The sequence below is a fragment of the Rhodnius prolixus genome, unplaced genomic scaffold (genome assembly GCF_049639745.1).
Source record: "Rhodnius prolixus isolate KJV_2025 unplaced genomic scaffold, Rpr scaffold_1, whole genome shotgun sequence".
Lineage (NCBI taxonomy): Eukaryota > Metazoa > Arthropoda > Insecta > Hemiptera > Reduviidae > Rhodnius > Rhodnius prolixus.
This window is the reverse complement of record NW_027411581.1, coordinates 50,372,768-50,395,401: the sequence shown is the minus strand read 5'-3', so window position 1 is coordinate 50,395,401 and position 22,634 is coordinate 50,372,768. Positions and strand designations below refer to the sequence as shown.

General features: G+C 34.7%; 1 protein-coding gene across 3 annotated transcripts in view; it reads left to right on the top strand.

Moving 5' to 3' along the window:
* The window catches only part of LOC141449283 (uncharacterized), a 156,697-nt gene that overhangs the window by 76,465 nt on the left and 57,598 nt on the right, over positions 1–22,634 (top strand). The window contains exon 1 of one of the 3 annotated variants that reach the window (XM_074118559.1): positions 1,289–1,533. The exons of the other annotated variants lie outside the window; for them this stretch is intronic. The gene's annotated coding sequence lies outside the window, so the exon portion shown is untranslated. Of the gene's footprint in view, positions 1–1,288; positions 1,534–22,634 lie in introns of those variants that run through there. 3 annotated transcript variants of the gene reach the window in all.

Sequence of the window (22,634 nt, the reverse complement as noted above, 5' to 3'; positions counted from 1 at the left end):
ATTAATCTATCTCTAATGATGGATGATTTTTCGAAACCGGCCAGGGCTACAAACATGCCTGCTACGACGGATAAAATTAAAGATATTATCCAGCACTACCAACCTAACTACATTTTCAATTGGAAATAACTGTTACCTGAAATTATGTTACTTACCTACAGGAGGTTTCTGTAAGATGAATACTCGTGTAAATTTGGTCTGATTTCTGCCGTACATAATAGAGATAGTGTATAAATTCTCCTACTAAGAATTTACAACATTTAAGTAAATTATCAACGTAAAATACCCAAAAATATCCTTAGTTCGTTCTTTTCTAGATTTAACTTTCTCTCAATTCGTTAAAACAGAAAAATGGCGAACACATCAATTTTCCAATTCCATTTTTTGCCAGAAATTTCGATTTTGAGGTTCCCTGAATTTAAAAGAAGAGTGATTTATAGAAAATGGTAACAGTGGATAAGTACACTCTTGGCGATAACACCCACCTGTAACGTAGCGAAGGAAACCCATCAACTCGAATTACCACTTTAAAGATTAATGTTGTTCACGTTTTGGATAGGTATTTATTTACCTACTTCATAAACGGCTCCAAATAATTTTTTTTTTTTTTTTTTTACTTGGCGCACATAATATTTTACCTGTATGGTTCTTTAAATTTGTTTCCTTGAAAATTGTGATAAAGTCACTTATTTGAGATTAAACGTGTAATTTGTACAGTCCTTATCACTTGTATCGTATAGGTTTTTAAGACAGTTACTATGCGGAAATGACATTAAATTTATTCTCCTCCATTTTTTTGGAGAGTTTCTTATAAATAGATTCAATAGTTTTCTCTAAACTCTCTGAATTTACCTTACTTACATGTGTAAATAAGTAAGACTATATTGCTTTATTTGTAATCAGTTTTTTGGACAGTTCGTGGGGAGAGTGGATATAGTAGGCACTTTTCTAATGTTCCGTTTCCGTTTGATGAATGGTTTTACTATACGCTATGTTAGCGGGAATTAAGTACTAAAACAAAAATTAGGTGGCCAGAATGTGAAGTCTTCATCAACTAAAGGACTAATCTAATAAAATGAACTTGTTGAATAAGTAATAATAATGATGTGACGTAGTACCACTTACATATATCAATAATCTACCTACGCTGGCTGGCGCAGGACGCCTACTTGTGCAGTTGTTTTCTTCGTGGCTCCCCATGGATAGATGGTTGGTAAATGAATGGTGGGGCTGTGCCCAGGCACCCGGCGGGGGCCTCCTGTAGATCAACAGGTAGTGCGCGCCCAGTTGTTTCTTCAGTCATCTTATCACCACCAGTAAGAAGCGGCCTTAGTGTTTCTTCATCTAGTAGTTTTAGATTTCTAGTCGTAGGATTTGTTTATTTTGATGATTGTGTGTGTCCAAGAAGTGTCCATCTGCAAGTGAGGTGATGTTATAAAGAATTATAAAACTATCTTATTTCTATAACATGAGGACTACTGCGTCAATGTATTGCATTTATAATGTAAAGTTCTGTTCTGCCTTTATAATGATGTGAGTATTCCGTTTTTAATTCCAAGATTTCATAATTCATTAAGAACAGTTTCACAAGCTGTAATCTATATGTTCGTTCAGAGTTCAGAGCACAAAGATTTTTTAAAAAACGACATGGATTATTTTTTTTTAGGTCATTTAAAATTCTCTCAGGTGTAAGTTTTATTTGCTTTAAAGTTGGAATCCTTATTAAAGTTCCCTTTGTATCAGAAGAACCATTAAGGAAACTTCGACCATTTTTTACCCATAAAACAAACGTAAAATTTTTTATTTTTTAGTATTTACTTCCCTAAAAAATGTTACAAAAAATATGTCCAGAGCTTCAGAATCTATTAAAACCATTTTCCTCTAAAACACCTGAAAAGTGAGTTTTATCAAACGAATTTTAAAGAAAAATCAATTTAGAAATTTAATTTAAAAATATTCTTTTAACAGTTTCTTTCTACTAAGTACCTGCAGCCCCAAAATACCCAAATTTTAATTTTTCGCGCTCCTCCACTGCAACACTTTCTTAGCGCTAATTTTAGATCTACAATTTTAAAAATATTTACAAACAAAAATGTAAATGGTGGAGCATAATTTTCCACATTTTCAACATTTTAATTTTCTCATTATTCAAATAAAGATTGTCGTAGAATCGTTGGAGCTGTATAAGAAAAAGACTCAACTCTGGGACTCAGTAGTTATTTTAAACTTCTATGGCTGTATATAACTTTTAGCATTCTGCAATTTTTCGGATTTTGGCTTACCATTGGGAATGTCACTTCAATGGCGTTATCACCCACCTTTTTCATCGATATTATTTTAAGCGTTCACTTCCTGTAACGAAGTACACCCTTCCAGTACCTAAAGGGAATGCCATGTCGTCAGTAAACAATCCAACGATTGAATAATTAGCCAGCCCTTTTAGTTCTCTACCTGTTAGCTTTTTGTGACGAAGGCCAAACCAATCAGGTAATATCAATCAGGTGACTGAGTGTAGTGTGACGGAGACCTTGGTTCTCGGGTTTTGTCTGTCCAAAATGTCTGCCCTCTGTCTTGAAGCTGTTCATTTTCAACAGAAATCCTCTATCCAGTTTTTTTGTTTTCCAAAAGATCTTTATCAGCGTTATCTGCTGCGCAAAATAGTGTGATAGTTAATAAATCTTAAGCTCTTGATTTCTTAGAGATTTGGACTGCATCATCTTGAAGTCTTGAAAATATATACGGTTTTGATAGCCTTTTTCTAATGCTAGTCTAACGTTCCTAAGAAATGAACAGCACTTATCAAACCCTGGCACTGCCACTATGAAATGTTTTGAGTAGAATCTCCTCTCGGACGTAAACAAAGTTTCTATCTGAATTTTGATTTAGTAATAATGGGCAAAAAAATGAAGTATTTTAGAACCTTAAAACATTTACTGGCTATTTGCTTTACTTTGTTTGATATTCATCTATTTGGTGGAATTGTTTGTAAAATAATAAATGGTGATATCAACAATGCAACAAGCAAAATGGTTTTAAAGATAACTGATGGTGCATTCTGTTGGTGGAGTAGCCATTGCAGCGCACGCCGCATCTGATCTACAATGATTTGGTTTGGGCCAAAATTATTTTCGATATCTGTTTGATTTCACTACCAAACACTTGTTAACATCTGAAAGAAAACATGAAACCCTTGTGTTGTTTTCTGCAATTTATCCTGTTAAACTAAATGCCTGTAAGTTGAGCTTGAAGAGTTTTTTAGTTTTGATTTCTAAAAGACTTATCAAAAGAAAGTCCTCATTAGCCATGCGATTTTATTGGTTATTTGTTAGCATTAATTGAGTCTTAATGAAATATATAAAAGATACAATACGCAACCATAGTTGTCTTGAACAAGGCGGGTAGCTAAAATACTTGACTACAATTTCACATATTAACACATTAAATAAAACCCACGGCAAGACCAGAAATCGAACCTAAAGCTACAAAACATCCAAGCTTTGCGGGCCTTGCACCTAACCGCTCGGATACCGTGGCTTCTTCTGTTAAATATACATAAATAAAATAAAAATTAAAATAAAACAAAATAAAAGCTGAAGAAGGTTAATGACCAAAAAATGGCTACAATTTGCTGTAATAAACAATAAAAGGTGGGAAAAATTTGTAAACCTATTCCATTGCTGACGTAGACTTCATTGTGTAAACAGATGAACATGATTTTTATTTACTACAAAAGGAAGTTTACAGTTGAAGTAAATTAGTAAAGAAGCTACGAGTATATAATGAAAAGAAAAGATGAAGTTTGTAAGTCGGAGAATGCTAAAATTATTACTAATTATTTCAGTGGGCCAACTAAAGCTAAAACAAAACAAAAAATCTTTTAATTAACTTCAATTAAGGCCACAACGATGGGAATCAAAATTTTTTATCCACTGAAATAAAACTTGGTCCAGTTTCTTCTTCATAACTAAATAAGTAATATCTTGTTCCTTGTCTAACTGCACGAAAGAGGAAATATTTATTGCAATAGCGCAGTTTTGATTTTTTGACCTGATATATCGTTTTGGTGTCTTTACAAATCGAAAAGAAAAATAATTTATACAAATTGGTTAATTTATAACTGTAGATCGTTCAGCATAACTAAAAACAAACAAACAAAATGTGTAGTCGAAGTTAAAATTAGATTATTTCTTTTGGTGTCAGCAAGGATTCTCAAGTAAATAAGTTTGTGTCACTTTAGTAATTTTTGAAATTACTCGAAAATTACCTTAAACTTTTCTTAAAATTTCATATATTTATTGCAAATACAATAGGCAAAAAAAGTATTTGCACACCCTGTTATTTTAAGGTTTCATATAAAAAAAAATTAGCTTTTTTACCCAAATTACGTTTATTTAACTTCTTAAATCAAGCACTATAAGATGATAAATATAAATATGCAAAAGAGTCAAATAAATTAAGTATAAAGAACATAATGTTATTTTATACTGCAAAAAAAGTATTTGCACACCTAGTGAAATATTTCAAAAAATAATTTGGTTGACCCATAACCAATCATAACATTGTCCTTAATATTTAGTGTGCATCCCTTTAGCTTCAATTACGGCTTGTAACGCCTTGGCATTGATTCAACTAAATTTCTTGTCACCTCATCTGATAAATTGTTCCAGGAATTAACTGACACTTGTCTTAAGTGCTCCTTACTTGTAATAGAGGTCTGGCGGACTTTCCTGTCCACAATATGCCACAGATTTTCAATTGGGTTGAGGTCTGGTGATTGAGGTGGGTTCAGTAATCTTCTTGGGGCATTATAAAGGAGCCATTCTTTTGTAATGTTGGCCGTATGTTCTGGATGGTTATCGTGCTGGAAATGAAAATCGTTCTCCAAACATAATTTTACAGCACTTGCCTTCAAGTTGCCTCGCAACACCTCCAAATAAGACCGAGCTGTTATTATGCCCTCAATAACTTCTAAATTACCCACCCCAGAATAAGCCATACAGCCCCAAACCAAGATATTTCCTCCTCCATGCTTAACAGTTTTTAATATATTTTTTGTATTCAAACCAGTTTTATTTCTTCTCCAGATTGTTATTATATTTTGTGGTTTAAAAACCTCAATCTTGCTTCCATCAGAAAAAAATAATTTTTTCTCGAAATTCTATAGGTTTTTTAACAAATTCTTTGGAGAACTCAAGACGTTTCTTCCAGTTAATCTCACTAAAAAATGGCTTTTTTAAGGGTAGCCTGCCTCGTATGCCTTTATTGTGAAGGACGTTTCTTATTGTTTGAGGTGTAACCGTCTTTCCTGAACAAGACGCCAGGTCATGCGCAAGTTTTTGAGCGCTGTGAGTTGGTTTCCTCAGCGCGTCTTTGACGACCTTCCTCCTCTCCCGTTCATTTAAGGCTCTTGGTCGACCTGTTCGCTGCTTATTTTCTGTTGTTTCTCTTTCAATGATATACCTCACTGTTGAAAACGATAAATTTACTTTGTTTCCGATTTCTCTATTACTGTTTCCAGCACGATGTAATATAAGCACTTCCTGTCTCACACTCACAGGAATTTTTCTAGATTTTGGAGCCATCTCAATGCACTAGTTGAAAACACAATAAAAACTACTGAATCTAGTAAAGGGAGTATAGACAGTACCAAAGGTGACGTTAATCCTCTTTTGTTAGGGCATTTGTTTTATTTACATGCCAAGAGATCCCAAATTACAGCTGTGCAAATACTTTTTTTGCAGTATAAAATAACATTATGTTCTTTATACTTAATTAATTTGACTCTTTTGCATATTTATATTTATCATCTCATAGTGTTTGATTTAAGAAGTTAAATAAACGTAATTTGGGTAAAAAAGAGAATTTTTTTTTATATGAAACCTTAAAATAACAGGGTGTGCAAATACTTTTTTTGCCTATTGTATGTAGAGTTCTATGTAGAGGTGTGGTCAGACTTGCCTCAAAAAGTATCGCTTGCTTTTGAGTATTGTTAGGTTCTATCTCTTATATCAAATTAACGAGGATTAAATAAGTTTTTTCTTTTTTTAAAAAAAATAGGCATTAATTTTAATTGTATTTCAAAAATTTGGAATTGAAAATTTAAAAACTAATGCTTCGAGCCTTAACAGAACTTCGTGTGTGGTCTGCTCCAAATTTTTCTACTTAACTTAACGTAAAATACTTTATTAGTATTTAGTACAAGTTAATCAATTTTGACTTCTTGGCCTTGAACATTTACATAGGCGAACATATTTTACTTTTAATAATCAAAATTTTTTAATTGAAATAAATAAATAAAATTAATATTATACTTATTTTTTTTAAAAGTCAAATAAATGCTTCAAGTGTGTGAATCTACGTCAAAGTGAGAAGCAGTTATGTTTGTTTTCATAACAGATTCATGGAAGTGAACACCTTAGGCGGCTGTGTGCTAACTTCACCGCCAACTGTTAGCTGTACATCTTGTTTGCACGGCAATACTAGTCTCATTTACTGTACTCAAAATGCTAATATTATGGATTGTTATTGAATAGTTTGGTGTTTAATTTAGTTTTAGCCATTATGGCCTAAATGTAATGCCTTGACGACACTAAATGCAACACATGTGTCTTGTCTGGTTACTTCTTTTTTGATTTGGCAACTTGTATTCACCCCCTCTCTCCTTAGTTTTAGCCATTATGGCCTAAATGTAATGCCTTGACGACACTAAATGCAACACATGTGTCTTGTCTGGTTACTTCTTTTTTGATTTGGCAACTTGTATTCACCCCCTCTCTCCTTAGTTTTAGCCATTATGGCCTAAATGTAATGCCTTGACGACACTAAATGCAACACATGTGTCTTGTCTGGTTACTTCTTTTTTGATTTGGCAACTTGTATTCACCCCCTCTCTCCTTAGTTTTAGCCATTATGGCCTAAATGTAATGCCTTGACGACACTAAATGCAACACATGTGTCTTGTCTGGTTACTTCTTTTTTGATTTGGCAACTTGTATTCACCCCCTCTCTCCTTAGTTTTAGCCATTATGGCCTAAATGTAATGCCTTGACGACACTAAATGCAACACATGTGTCTTGTCTGGTTACTTCTTTTTTGATTTGGCAACTTGTATTCACCCCCTCTCTCCTTAGTTTTAGCCATTATGGCCTAAATGTAATGCCTTGACGACACTAAATGCAACACATGTGTCTTGTCTGGTTACTTCTTTTTTGATTTGGCAACTTGTATTCACCCCCTCTCTCCTTAGTTTTAGCCATTATGGCCTAAATGTAATGCCTTGACGACACTAAATGCAACACATGTGTCTTGTCTGGTTACTTCTTTTTTGATTTGGCAACTTGTATTCACCCCCTCTCTCCTTAGTTTTAGCCATTATGGCCTAAATGTAATGCCTTGACGACACTAAATGCAACACATGTGTCTTGTCTGGTTACTTCTTTTTTGATTTGGCAACTTGTATTCACCCCCTCTCTCCTTAGTTTTAGCCATTATGGCCTAAATGTAATGCCTTGACGACACTAAATGCAACACATGTGTCTTGTCTGGTTACTTCTTTTTTGATTTGGCAACTTGTATTCACCCCCTCTCTCCTTAGTTTTAGCCATTATGGCCTAAATGTAATGCCTTGACGACACTAAATGCAACACATGTGTCTTGTCTGGTTACTTCTTTTTTGATTTGGCAACTTGTATTCACCCCCTCTCTCCTTAGTTTTAGCCATTATGGCCTAAATGTAATGCCTTGACGACACTAAATGCAACACATGTGTCTTGTCTGGTTACTTCTTTTTTGATTTGGCAACTTGTATTCACCCCCTCTCTCCTTAGTTTTAGCCATTATGGCCTAAATGTAATGCCTTGACGACACTAAATGCAACACATGTGTCTTGTCTGGTTACTTCTTTTTTGATTTGGCAACTTGTATTCACCCCCTCTCTCCTTAGTTTTAGCCATTATGGCCTAAATGTAATGCCTTGACGACACTAAATGCAACACATGTGTCTTGTCTGGTTACTTCTTTTTTGATTTGGCAACTTGTATTCACCCCCTCTCTCCTTAGTTTTAGCCATTATGGCCTAAATGTAATGCCTTGACGACACTAAATGCAACACATGTGTCTTGTCTGGTTACTTCTTTTTTGATTTGGCAACTTGTATTCACCCCCTCTCTCCTTAGTTTTAGCCATTATGGCCTAAATGTAATGCCTTGACGACACTAAATGCAACACATGTGTCTTGTCTGGTTACTTCTTTTTTGATTTGGCAACTTGTATTCACCCCCTCTCTCCTTAGTTTTAGCCATTATGGCCTAAATGTAATGCCTTGACGACACTAAATGCAACACATGTGTCTTGTCTGGTTACTTCTTTTTTGATTTGGCAACTTGTATTCACCCCCTCTCTCCTTAGTTTTAGCCATTATGGCCTAAATGTAATGCCTTGACGACACTAAATGCAACACATGTGTCTTGTCTGGTTACTTCTTTTTTGATTTGGCAACTTGTATTCACCCCCTCTCTCCTTAGTTTTAGCCATTATGGCCTAAATGTAATGCCTTGACGACACTAAATGCAACACATGTGTCTTGTCTGGTTACTTCTTTTTTGATTTGGCAACTTGTATTCACCCCCTCTCTCCTTAGTTTTAGCCATTATGGCCTAAATGTAATGCCTTGACGACACTAAATGCAACACATGTGTCTTGTCTGGTTACTTCTTTTTTGATTTGGCAACTTGTATTCACCCCCTCTCTCCTTAGTTTTAGCCATTATGGCCTAAATGTAATGCCTTGACGACACTAAATGCAACACATGTGTCTTGTCTGGTTACTTCTTTTTTGATTTGGCAACTTGTATTCACCCCCTCTCTCCTTAGTTTTAGCCATTATGGCCTAAATGTAATGCCTTGACGACACTAAATGCAACACATGTGTCTTGTCTGGTTACTTCTTTTTTGATTTGGCAACTTGTATTCACCCCCTCTCTCCTTAGTTTTAGCCATTATGGCCTAAATGTAATGCCTTGACGACACTAAATGCAACACATGTGTCTTGTCTGGTTACTTCTTTTTTGATTTGGCAACTTGTATTCACCCCCTCTCTCCTTAGTTTTAGCCATTATGGCCTAAATGTAATGCCTTGACGACACTAAATGCAACACATGTGTCTTGTCTGGTTACTTCTTTTTTGATTTGGCAACTTGTATTCACCCCCTCTCTCCTTAGTTTTAGCCATTATGGCCTAAATGTAATGCCTTGACGACACTAAATGCAACACATGTGTCTTGTCTGGTTACTTCTTTTTTGATTTGGCAACTTGTATTCACCCCCTCTCTCCTTAGTTTTAGCCATTATGGCCTAAATGTAATGCCTTGACGACACTAAATGCAACACATGTGTCTTGTCTGGTTACTTCTTTTTTGATTTGGCAACTTGTATTCACCCCCTCTCTCCTTAGTTTTAGCCATTATGGCCTAAATGTAATGCCTTGACGACACTAAATGCAACACATGTGTCTTGTCTGGTTACTTCTTTTTTGATTTGGCAACTTGTATTCACCCCCTCTCTCCTTAGTTTTAGCCATTATGGCCTAAATGTAATGCCTTGACGACACTAAATGCAACACATGTGTCTTGTCTGGTTACTTCTTTTTTGATTTGGCAACTTGTATTCACCCCCTCTCTCCTTAGTTTTAGCCATTATGGCCTAAATGTAATGCCTTGACGACACTAAATGCAACACATGTGTCTTGTCTGGTTACTTCTTTTTTGATTTGGCAACTTGTATTCACCCCCTCTCTCCTTAGTTTTAGCCATTATGGCCTAAATGTAATGCCTTGACGACACTAAATGCAACACATGTGTCTTGTCTGGTTACTTCTTTTTTGATTTGGCAACTTGTATTCACCCCCTCTCTCCTTAGTTTTAGCCATTATGGCCTAAATGTAATGCCTTGACGACACTAAATGCAACACATGTGTCTTGTCTGGTTACTTCTTTTTTGATTTGGCAACTTGTATTCACCCCCTCTCTCCTTAGTTTTAGCCATTATGGCCTAAATGTAATGCCTTGACGACACTAAATGCAACACATGTGTCTTGTCTGGTTACTTCTTTTTTGATTTGGCAACTTGTATTCACCCCCTCTCTCCTTAGTTTTAGCCATTATGGCCTAAATGTAATGCCTTGACGACACTAAATGCAACACATGTGTCTTGTCTGGTTACTTCTTTTTTGATTTGGCAACTTGTATTCACCCCCTCTCTCCTTAGTTTTAGCCATTATGGCCTAAATGTAATGCCTTGACGACACTAAATGCAACACATGTGTCTTGTCTGGTTACTTCTTTTTTGATTTGGCAACTTGTATTCACCCCCTCTCTCCTTAGTTTTAGCCATTATGGCCTAAATGTAATGCCTTGACGACACTAAATGCAACACATGTGTCTTGTCTGGTTACTTCTTTTTTGATTTGGCAACTTGTATTCACCCCCTCTCTCCTTAGTTTTAGCCATTATGGCCTAAATGTAATGCCTTGACGACACTAAATGCAACACATGTGTCTTGTCTGGTTACTTCTTTTTTGATTTGGCAACTTGTATTCACCCCCTCTCTCCTTAGTTTTAGCCATTATGGCCTAAATGTAATGCCTTGACGACACTAAATGCAACACATGTGTCTTGTCTGGTTACTTCTTTTTTGATTTGGCAACTTGTATTCACCCCCTCTCTCCTTAGTTTTAGCCATTATGGCCTAAATGTAATGCCTTGACGACACTAAATGCAACACATGTGTCTTGTCTGGTTACTTCTTTTTTGATTTGGCAACTTGTATTCACCCCCTCTCTCCTTAGTTTTAGCCATTATGGCCTAAATGTAATGCCTTGACGACACTAAATGCAACACATGTGTCTTGTCTGGTTACTTCTTTTTTGATTTGGCAACTTGTATTCACCCCCTCTCTCCTTAGTTTTAGCCATTATGGCCTAAATGTAATGCCTTGACGACACTAAATGCAACACATGTGTCTTGTCTGGTTACTTCTTTTTTGATTTGGCAACTTGTATTCACCCCCTCTCTCCTTAGTTTTAGCCATTATGGCCTAAATGTAATGCCTTGACGACACTAAATGCAACACATGTGTCTTGTCTGGTTACTTCTTTTTTGATTTGGCAACTTGTATTCACCCCCTCTCTCCTTAGTTTTAGCCATTATGGCCTAAATGTAATGCCTTGACGACACTAAATGCAACACATGTGTCTTGTCTGGTTACTTCTTTTTTGATTTGGCAACTTGTATTCACCCCCTCTCTCCTTAGTTTTAGCCATTATGGCCTAAATGTAATGCCTTGACGACACTAAATGCAACACATGTGTCTTGTCTGGTTACTTCTTTTTTGATTTGGCAACTTGTATTCACCCCCTCTCTCCTTAGTTTTAGCCATTATGGCCTAAATGTAATGCCTTGACGACACTAAATGCAACACATGTGTCTTGTCTGGTTACTTCTTTTTTGATTTGGCAACTTGTATTCACCCCCTCTCTCCTTAGTTTTAGCCATTATGGCCTAAATGTAATGCCTTGACGACACTAAATGCAACACATGTGTCTTGTCTGGTTACTTCTTTTTTGATTTGGCAACTTGTATTCACCCCCTCTCTCCTTAGTTTTAGCCATTATGGCCTAAATGTAATGCCTTGACGACACTAAATGCAACACATGTGTCTTGTCTGGTTACTTCTTTTTTGATTTGGCAACTTGTATTCACCCCCTCTCTCCTTAGTTTTAGCCATTATGGCCTAAATGTAATGCCTTGACGACACTAAATGCAACACATGTGTCTTGTCTGGTTACTTCTTTTTTGATTTGGCAACTTGTATTCACCCCCTCTCTCCTTAGTTTTTTTAACCTTCCAGACTCCTCCACTCTTTGTCTACTCTGGACACTTTCCATTTTATTTTTATTTTTTTTTATACACCTTCGGTAATTCTTCAAAGTTTTTCAAGTGCGATGTTTAGAATAAGATTTGTTTCAGTTCTTTTTTGTGTAAAATCACCATTTACAAAATGCCATATTCTCTATTTTGAAAATTGCCATGCATCTTAGAAGTGGCCAGTTTCATTTTTGCATTAGTCAGGATTATTACAATCAATTTAAGTCATGCTAACCTTTTTTAATTTTATGTATTTTAGTATTTTAAGAAACTAACCAACGCTACAGAACTTCTCGCCATACTACTTGACAAACGTTCGAAATTTAACCTACATAACAAAAGAATCTTATATCTACTGTTACTGCGACCTATTTGGTCATACGGCATCGAAGTTTGGGGACCGACTAAGCGTTCCAACTCACTACGCCTCCAGACATTACAGTCCAAAAATACTTTGAAAACTTCTTAACGTTCCGTTCTATGTAGCTAACCTCACTACCCATAATGACCTCAAAATCCCTTTCATTACAGATCTTGCTAACACTCGTTTTCTCAAATTTCATTCCTCTACAGCAGCTCTCATCCTAACCCTCTCATAGAACACCTGTCTTCCACCACATTACCAAGTAATCCTCTAAGGAGATGGCCTCGTGATCTACTCTTATCGTGAGAGCAAAACACGTTACTGGAGTGACACCACTGGGTGCCTTCTCCACTCTTGATTTTCTTTTATTTTTTTTTTAACATATTTGCTTGTTGCAACAACCGTTGCAGTTTTAAATTATTCAGACAATATTTTAATCTATCTCTATTTGTTCATTACAGATCCAATTTAGAGGATCAACAGAATTTTTAACAAGCAGTTAAACTATATTATCATAGTATCAATAACCTCCTTACTTGGAGCAATAAAAGATTGCCTTTCTGCATAAAAAGGAGTTCGTCCTATCCGTTGTCCTGTTGATGACCATAGGTTTTCCTCTAGCCTTTCTATTCGAGAGCTTTATTCGCTTGTTTTTCCTAGGTTCTTGGGTCTTTTTTCCGTCTCTTTTCCGTGACTGAAGCACCATTCCTGGGATGTCTACACTTCGTCCATTTTAAATGTATTGTATTATTTGTTTCAATAAAATTAAAAATGCATAGATCAATTTACGCCAATCGAATGGATTTAAGCATCTGGTGCGTAGTTCGGGGATAATGCGGCATTGACCTATATTCCCTTTAATCAACTGGCACTACCATCTTTTCTTTTAAGGCCATAGTTTTCATTCATTCTGGCTTAGATATTCCGTTATTAAATACATTAATTTAAATCCACTAAGAAAACAAAACTGTAATTTAATATGTATAAAACAATAGATAAGAGCAGGCATTGGAATTTTCTTAATTCAAACTTTAATTTAGAGTGCTAACGGAGTAACAACCGGCTACAAATCTTGAAATATTTCAATTGCTCGAACAAATAAGAATTCACAAAATAAATACTTTTTAATTTGAAAAAGATCATTTTGTTAGAACTAACCAATCTAATAAATGAATTATCTTACTTCTTTAAGTTGAGTGCTTGAGTGAATTTTCCAATTTAATACTTTAAATACTACAAATTAAATTTTGGATTTATTTTTAGGATTATTTATTGATAGTACTACCATGTTTTCGATTAAGTAATCGGGAAAAGCAGGCATCTATTTAAACTACCCAAAACTATCGACAGAGCGTTGAGTATAATTCAGATATATTACATATCTAAGGATGTCTCGTTGTAAACTTCAATTAATTTTCTATCTTCTTTCCTGTAGCTCATAAAAATATCTTATGTGTTCATATTTTCACTTGATTTCGTATAAAAAAAGTAAGATAATGGAAAACATGTGCGCTCATTTGGTTGTAATTTCGGCGCGAGCCCTACTTTCACTAAATAATACTGTTGCGCGCTCCGGAAAGATTTTGAAGGAGTTCATTACGTCATAGACTTGTGTTGGGTCAAGGCTCTAGGACTTCATTCTCGCATATTGTCGTTAACTTGTTTATATCTCGTTCCACTAGCATTTCATGGCCATGCAGCTCTTATTTAAACGTGCAATCTCCATGGTTTATTTTCTTTCTTGAATGCTATTAATTAATTGTTTATTATTGCTATTATTTTAAGCATTATTTTTGAAGGTTGAGGGAGTTCTTTTTCGTTTTAGTTCTTTAGAAGAGTAGTTAGTACTTAGTCTTCCTCAACTAAAAGAGGAGGTAAAAGAAATTTTTTCCATTAAAAGGTAACCTTTAAGAGGTCAGTACATGCTATGCCGTCAAAGTTTGATGTAGCCGAACTTAATTTAGAACTTCGACAACGGCAAAAATTTTGCTTAACCTAGTCCTGGACGAAAGCGATTTTAAGCTGGCTGGCAAAACATTCTCCTTCTTTCTGCTCATACTTACTTAAATGTTGAAAAGTTATGTTAGGTAGTTATGATTCTTAGCATCTAATTGAAGTGATTCTACCCTAATAATAATTAAACAGCTCCCTTTTTTCGACGAGATCCAGCTTCTCAATTTCATCACTGGACCTTTTCAAAAAAAACGTAACTTCTGCGGTCTCTGAACTATTGTCGCGAGTTTAATTTTAATCAGTATGGCCACTTAGGTGCACCTGAAGTTTCAGATTAGTAAATAAATGGTCCAACTTGAATTTCATTGTGGCACACCTGCTTTATGACGTATATAAGTAAAGACTCGCCTAGGTGGTGTTCAGTAGGAGGCGATACTCCGTGGGAGTCATTGTATTACCCACTGTAATAATTATAACACCTACCTCAAGGTCGTTTCTTACACACTAGTTAGTTTTACATTAATTTTATTTGTTCAATACACCTACTTGTTTACCATTTGTACTGTATTTTCTACCATTATCTTAATTGTTGCCACTTGTGCAAAACACGATTTTAATTAACTAGTTAAGTACTAATTTAAACATAGATATTTTCACTATTACAACTTGAAATATGTAAAATTGGCAAGTATGGTGAACAAATTGCCACATTTATAGGAAATTTCCTAACTATTTTTGTACAGTCTAGTGAACCTATTAGACTGGCACAATTCTAGTTACACTCAGTTCTAGTTCTGCTCTCTGGCTTATTTGAATTATAAAAAAGAAAACTATTAGCTATTTTAAAAGTGTGCAATTATTAATACCATGTTTCTATTTATTTGGATTACTCACCGTTATTATAAACAGCACTTTGTTCCATTATAGCGAAATATCACGCAACTTTGTTCTTTGATTTCTGTGAAGAAACTTCGATGATTGTGGTAAGGAGATCCATCAGTGTGAAGAGTTATGGGTCGCTAAGTTCTAGAGGAAGGCTTGGCAATTTCTCTTTTTCTGCAAGCGAGATAAGCCATTTCCAATGCTAGCTGGCCGTCGAGATTTGTAGTGTCCCTAGAGATACGTCAAAGAGTACAACTAACTTTTGAATCCCATCCTCGGAGAAGTCTGCCGTCTGATTTGACAACCACTGTAACACGGTCGTTTTGACGATCTTCAAGTAATGGCTGAAGGTCTGCCCAATTCATTCCATATCATGAACATTCATGCGGCCATCTTTAAAAGCTTTAATCCATTTCCACCGCTCATACGTATTGTTGTCTCCATAAAATTCACTGATCTTGCAAATGATTTTTTTTTTTAAGTATGCCAATTTAAGTATGTCCCGAAGATTAATATCAATTTTCGGGGGTACCCAGTGTTTGACAAATGATTGGCAAACAAGTATATTCATGAAATGACATTAGGTATGTAATAAAAATACCTAAATCATTATTCCAATTTGATTTATATCCAAAATCAGTCTTATTCATAATTAATTACAATCGATTTTTAAATTGGCATACCTAAATAATGTAATATTTTTCAAACTTACGCTTTTTCATGCAGTTTTTGACGATCAACCCTTATACACTGTCCTTCCGGAGAGTTTTAATTACGTCCGAACCTCTGTAGGACATCTGCTACAATTCCTTCTTCGTTCAAGAATCGAGAGAGTTCATTATACCAAGCGTTTGAAATAATATTGGTTACTTAGGCTTTAGAATAGTAAGGTTTTTGCTTATCCTTGTCGTAATGATAGGATGACGGTTCTGGAATCCTTTGTACCAAGATTTACTACCTAGTTGACCTAGTAGGTTATTATTGAAAAGATACGGTCTATCTGGTTTTTTAAAAGTTGCCGCACACTCATCATCCAAGTTGGCTGATGTTGGCTTTTAGTGATGGGAAACCCAGCTCTGGCAACGGACAAAATCCACAAAACTAAAACATCCTTTTCCTCAGTGGGAGTACTGTGCTAGGGCCTGACTGGAGATTTACCTTTCACTTTGTACAGTAGGGTAACTCGAGGCACTGATTGCTTTTTAGCAGCTTGGCTAATTGCTGTTCCTTGACCTGAACTTCATCTGGTCTTCAGAATATTGAAATTTTGGTCTAGGGCGTTTACTCTTAGCTTTTTACTGTTTTCTGGTAGTGAGAGCTATGATATTAGATCTTTAACTAAAAAGAAAAATGTTCATTTATTGAATTGGCAAATTGCCGTTTCAAGGAACATCATTTTAATCCTCAATGCTTCTTTTAGTTAAAAAAATAACTACATAGATGAAATCTATAAGCAAAAATAAATGTAACAGTACATTGATAACCACACGAATATATGAACAAATAAACTAAAAATAAGAAAATAGTGAACTTACCTTCTTGTCAACCCACATTTAGCAGCCGCTTGCTTCTTCCTTGATCTTGAACTGCTAACACAAATAACCGTCCACTGATACCAAGGAACCTTACAATTAATTATTAAATATAATAATAGGACAATAATTAAGGATAATTAATATATTTCTGGAACTGCTGCCCTAAGGATTCTTAGTAACGAAATTGAAAGAATCGCCACTAAAATCGGCTTATATCCCTTATAATAATCCTTTTATTGCTGGAATGTCAATTACTGGTGCCAAGTCAATTACCGGTACCTTCACTCTAATTCCATTTCATTATTGCCTAGAACCAATAAGCAAATCTTTTTTTTTGCTAAATTTAATTTTAACATTTAATGAAGACTCAACATATCTCAAGTACTCAGTGCAACCTTGATTATATCTAAATATAAACGTCTAGGTAGTACACAGTTGTAATCTAGGCTTAGTTACAGTCTTTCAAGTGTTAGTAATTGTAATTTTAATTCAATCATTTCTACGTTTTGGGTTACACACAAAATCTTGGTTTTAATTTAAATTATGCAGAAATAGTTTTTTTTTTTATCAACCTTGGCTTTATTTATTTTATTTTTTCTTACTTTAAAAATGTATGAAGATAAATAATTAATTTTGTTCTTCATTATAACCTCTATAGTTTATATGACCTTCCGTTTAAATACATTGAGGTTGTTATAGACGTTTTTAAACATAGTAAGGAGTTGGCCAGGTTCCAATTTTTCCCAAGATTCTGATTGGAATACCTGTTAAGAAGAGAATAGATACGAGAGAGACACAGCGATAGAAATTAACAAAATACCCCCAAGGAAGATACAGCTGCCGAGCCGTTGGTATCTCTTTGTCTTTTCAGACCATTAACCTGCTGTTTCAAACCGTACAAATACGAAAAACTTGAACAATTCTTTTTTTAAAAAAAATTCTCGATTAATTTTAATAAATAAATAAATATTTTTGCTTTTAATGAATAAATGAAGAAAGTAAAACTAAATTTACAGAAGTAATTCAGGAATGTGCGCTCACAAGCTTAATATAGGTAGGTTGCGATCCTTAAATTTTCATAGTGGAGTTATCTCGAGAGATATCCATTTTCGAGGTTACTTGACTCCCAAAAAGTGGTTTTTAGAAATTGAGGGAATGAAAAAAATGGATTTATTAAGAACGTTGGGAGAGGGTAATGAGAATGGAGTCTAAGAATAGAGGGTTTATAGTGGCTCCTACGATTCTGATTTAAAACTGGAAGGATCAGAATTTGATGGAGGTATTGAAAGATTAGCCAAACTATAAGTTCTTTTCCTTGGCCCAGATAGGTTTTCTGACAGTTGTCAATTAATTATTTCTTTAGTAATTTCATTTTAGATCTGTACTCGAACTAGACTAGGCATTACATTGTCATTCAAAGTGGACATTAAATAAAAGTAATAAAGATACATCCAGGTGCTGGCCCATTAGATTTTCTTTTCCTAGGTAGAAGCTTCTATGGCACGGTCTTAATTCGAATGAATATGATATATTAATGGAATTAAGTTGCCCAGAAATAATTTTGCTAAAGTAGCGATCTTTTTTTGATTAGTAAAACTATATTAGACATGTCAATGAGACAAAACTGGCGACCAGACATCAACGGCACATGGCGGTTGGCGACACTGCTTTTATGAGTACCAACTGTTCCCTCCTCCTGCATATTTCCAACTACAAACCAAACAGCAACTATTAATTCATCTTTTCTATGCAGTCTTCTTCTATATTTTGTAAATATTTTAAAAAATTCGAAGAACTACAGTAAAATAAGACAAGGTTTACTGAGATGTCTAATATTGACTCTATTCATCAATGCTGTCATGAAATAATTGGCAATTCTGCGAATAAATGTTCAAGAAGTTTGGTACAGAATTTGTTATCCGGAATCAATTCGGAGTTTAAGAGGCCTAATAAAGATTACAAATGATCTAGATTAGAACATCGAGCAGGTTATCATCCCCCCAGGCGCTGCATACAAAACAGTATTACTGCACCAAACCCCTTGCAATTACAGTATAAGAATGACTCCCCGGTTTTTTATTTTTATTTTAAGGTCCAGGGTTTACTCTTGAGTTGCTTTTGCATATTATTTCCTCTGGTTTTATACGGCAGAGTAACGATTGCTTCCAATTCTTCCTCCTGACGACGCAGTTACAGTTGGGAGACTAAGGAGACATCCTGCGGAAATATTTTCTGAGCCTGTAGTGCCTTATAATCGAACAATTCAGGTAGTTCGTTTTTCAAATAACTAGTTATATAGTTTTTTAAATTGTTTAGATAGTGGGTAGCTAGTTGGAAAAGCGATTTTTATCAAATGATTAGAAATGGATGGTATAACGATACGAGCCAAAAGCCAAGGGTAAAGCAACACCATAGTGTTCTGTTACTCGTGAATTATTTTTATTTCAGCAACTGTTCATCGTTATTAGCTCAAGTTAATTTTGGAAATTTTTGTGTTTAGAATTCTTGATACTAATCTCCAGATTATATCCTGTAAGGTAGTATGCTGAAAGTCTGGAAGAGCAAAGTACACTACAAATAGTGCAAGCGTTGCATAAAACATAAAGATTGCCTCTACTTGCCCATTGGAGCATGGGTAGCACGCACATCTACTTGCAGATACCACTAAATATCTCTTTCTCTTTTCCACTTTTTTTTTTGCTTTCTTCAATCCCAACAGCCCAAAGATTATAGGTTTTTCTGGATTAATGTTCCAGATTTTAAAATTGCTTTTTAAAAACGATACCTTCTAAAGTCTGGGGATAGATAAATAACAGCAGACAAATCGGGCAAAAAGCTCGGGACTAATATTAAATAAAGAAATCAAGTATTAAAGAGTAGTACGAAGAATTTAAGCTCTACTTAATATCGGTGCATTGATGGAACGAAAATAGTGCGAATATCAAAAAATCCAACTTATATTTCATAATATGGTTATTCTAATAATCTGTACTTAGTATAATGAGTTCACTAGCATTAAATACATCTTACATTCTTCTGCTGCAATTAGTAAGTTCTTGAAAGACAGAAAGACTCTTATGAAGTGACAGCTGCCTTAATTTCATGCATCATCATCATCATCATCATCATTACAAGAAACGTGCATCTTCTCTCCCATTCAATGGTTAGATCACGTTTTAGTAAAAAGAATCTGCTGTTATCTCTCTGTTTATCTCTACCAACTTAAAATAAAAAAGAGTCATGCTCCAACATGTTTATTTACCAGAATTTGCGTAACTCTTTGAGCTTTTCTGTAATTTGACACGTTTTAGTTTGGTTGTTTAGAATAGATTCTTTGTTGAGGTTCGTTCACTTAGTTCCCTTTGAGTTAATATTTCATTATTTTAGTTAGAATGCAGCCTTGAAACTAACACATGGAATTATTTAATCACCAAATACATAGATTTATAAAATGTTTTTAAAATTTTGGCAATTTGTTTGCTCATAGAAAACAAGCGAATCTCTAAAGACTTACATCTAGTGTGGTGAGAAAGCAGGTCTATTCTTAGACGAAAATTGCCTCCATTTTGTAAGAGATGTGTTATTTTCCTGTTGTCACTTTTAACAGTAATTTTAATTTTGTTCTAAAAAAATGTGAAATTTAGTCGAAATCTGGCAATGCTGCGAAAGGCACCATCTACGTCCACCAAAAAGTGTACAGGTGTATGCATTCTCTTAGTTGGTCAAATTTTTATTTTTTAACTTACAATTTTCGGTTTTGTTTTATTATGCCTTCTGGTGTACTCACAAGAATGCGTAAGTAACTTTAAAGAATTACTTATTTTGAAAACCGAAATTTTAATTTATTGAAACGTCATCCGTTTGGATGAATTTTAAACGGAAATATACTCGGTCACAATTAGTTTCAACTAATTTTATTAATTACGCCCGCAACATTCGTGTATTGCATCTCAAGATAACTATAATAATAATGTTATTAACCCCTTAAATTTTTGTCTTTTAAAAATTGTATTTTTTGTTTTTAAAAACTAAATCAATAAATAAAACCTTTATTCTAAAATTACATATAACACATTACTGGAATATCTTATTTTTAATTATTATAAATTACCAAAAAAATTAAATCAACTTCTGACTGTAAACTAAGTAAATAAAGAACAGAATTAAACAAAAATTAAAAATTTCTTCCTCTATTCGGAATTAGGCCGATTTCTGGGCAAAGGCCTCTCCCAATTCTCTCCCATATCTCTTGTATCTCTAGCCCTGGAACTCCAGTTAGATCCAGCGAATTTCTGGATCTCGTCCCTCCATCTTAAGGACTGTCTACCTCTATTCCTCTTCTTATCCAATGGACACCAGTCAGTAACACTATTTTTCCAGGTGTTTCTAGCTCGAGACACATGTCCCGCCCGCCATCCTTTTTTGCCATTTGCACCACATATAAAAAGCTCTAGCCCTGCTCTGAATCTCTGTGTTCCTTACTTTATTTTTCCTTTTAATATTCAGAATACCATAGCTCACTGGGTGCTTCTCATCTGCTGTTCATTTCTTCTAATCATGGACCAAGTCTGCGTCCCATACAGAAGGCAGAGAATTATGCAGGCATTAAACACCTTCCTCTTGGTTGCTATATTCAAATTAGATTTAAAAATGTGCCTCATGGAACATCCTCATGGTAATATCCTCTGTTAGCAATCCGTTGTTTTTCATAAAACTAACCTAACCTTTACTAGCCAGTATAGAAAAGCTTCTGGTTTTTGTTTATACCTTAATTTCTGGATTTTTAATTCACTAACTGTGGCAAGATTTATAGTTTCAATTAACTTCATATTACGTGACACCATTCTAAGGGAGTTGTTTGAAATTAATATATTTCATCTTGTTTTGGCGACGAGAGGAGAAGGGTGAGTTGAATGACCGGGTTTGTTGTGGATTGATGTTTTGAAGTGGCTATGGCAGTCTTATGTATATTTATAGTATTCGCCTGTTTCATCAGTGTTATGTGTTATTCCGAACAGCTGGAAGATCTAGAATGACACCATTATTTTAATGAGTTCATCCCCACTCATATATATACACCCTCGGCTTGTTTATTTATCTATTCTATTTTATTTCTTTCGCGTCAGTAAAATTATTTACTTAAAAATAAAAAACATTTTTATTCATAAAAAAAAGAGCAGTGTGCTACTGCAGCGTTCATTCATAATGTCGGAGGAAGGTCTCTAAAAAACTAGCTAGGACATAATTTGGTGCTGCGTTTTTTAGTTTTAATAAGAAGTGGTCCCCTGCTGATCTGATGCCGCTCATTGTTACGAAGAAGACACGTACTAGGTTAGACATCTTAAAAAGAATAGAATCAGAGAAGTGGCATAAACCTACAGATTCTTATCTAAAAAATGGTGCGTTCGAGCTATTCAATTACAGGAAAAAGGGATTATTTAGGAAAATACCTTTTTATATCCCCAAAAAAGTATTCTCTGAAAATAGGTACCTTATTTTTAGATTAAGAAGTACTGATTGTATAACACAATTATCTATAAACTGTTGCTTTTATTACAATCGATGCGCTAGAAATCGCTTCACTTTGTCATTAAGAAGTCAATTTTCAACTGTAAAAAAAAGCCTTAGGAAACATTTTAGGCTTCAAGCTTGTATACATATCAATTAAACAATGTACATATTCTTCCATAAGCCTAACTTTTGACTACTGACCCATTTTTTGTTTGTATCTTAGCATTTATTGAATATATTATTTTTTGCTTTCGTTTTCACGCTCTATTTATACGGTGAGAAACGAGCAACTGAAAATAAATGTTACTATACTCGTACATACTGTACCTTCACACACTTGTACATTCTGCCTCGAACTGTAGCTAGTTCTGAACTGACTGTTACATGTAGTAAAGGTATTGCCAAAATTCTTAGTAATTTTGGACTTATACAAATGGTCTTGTTATTTTTATAATGTTTTATTCATTAA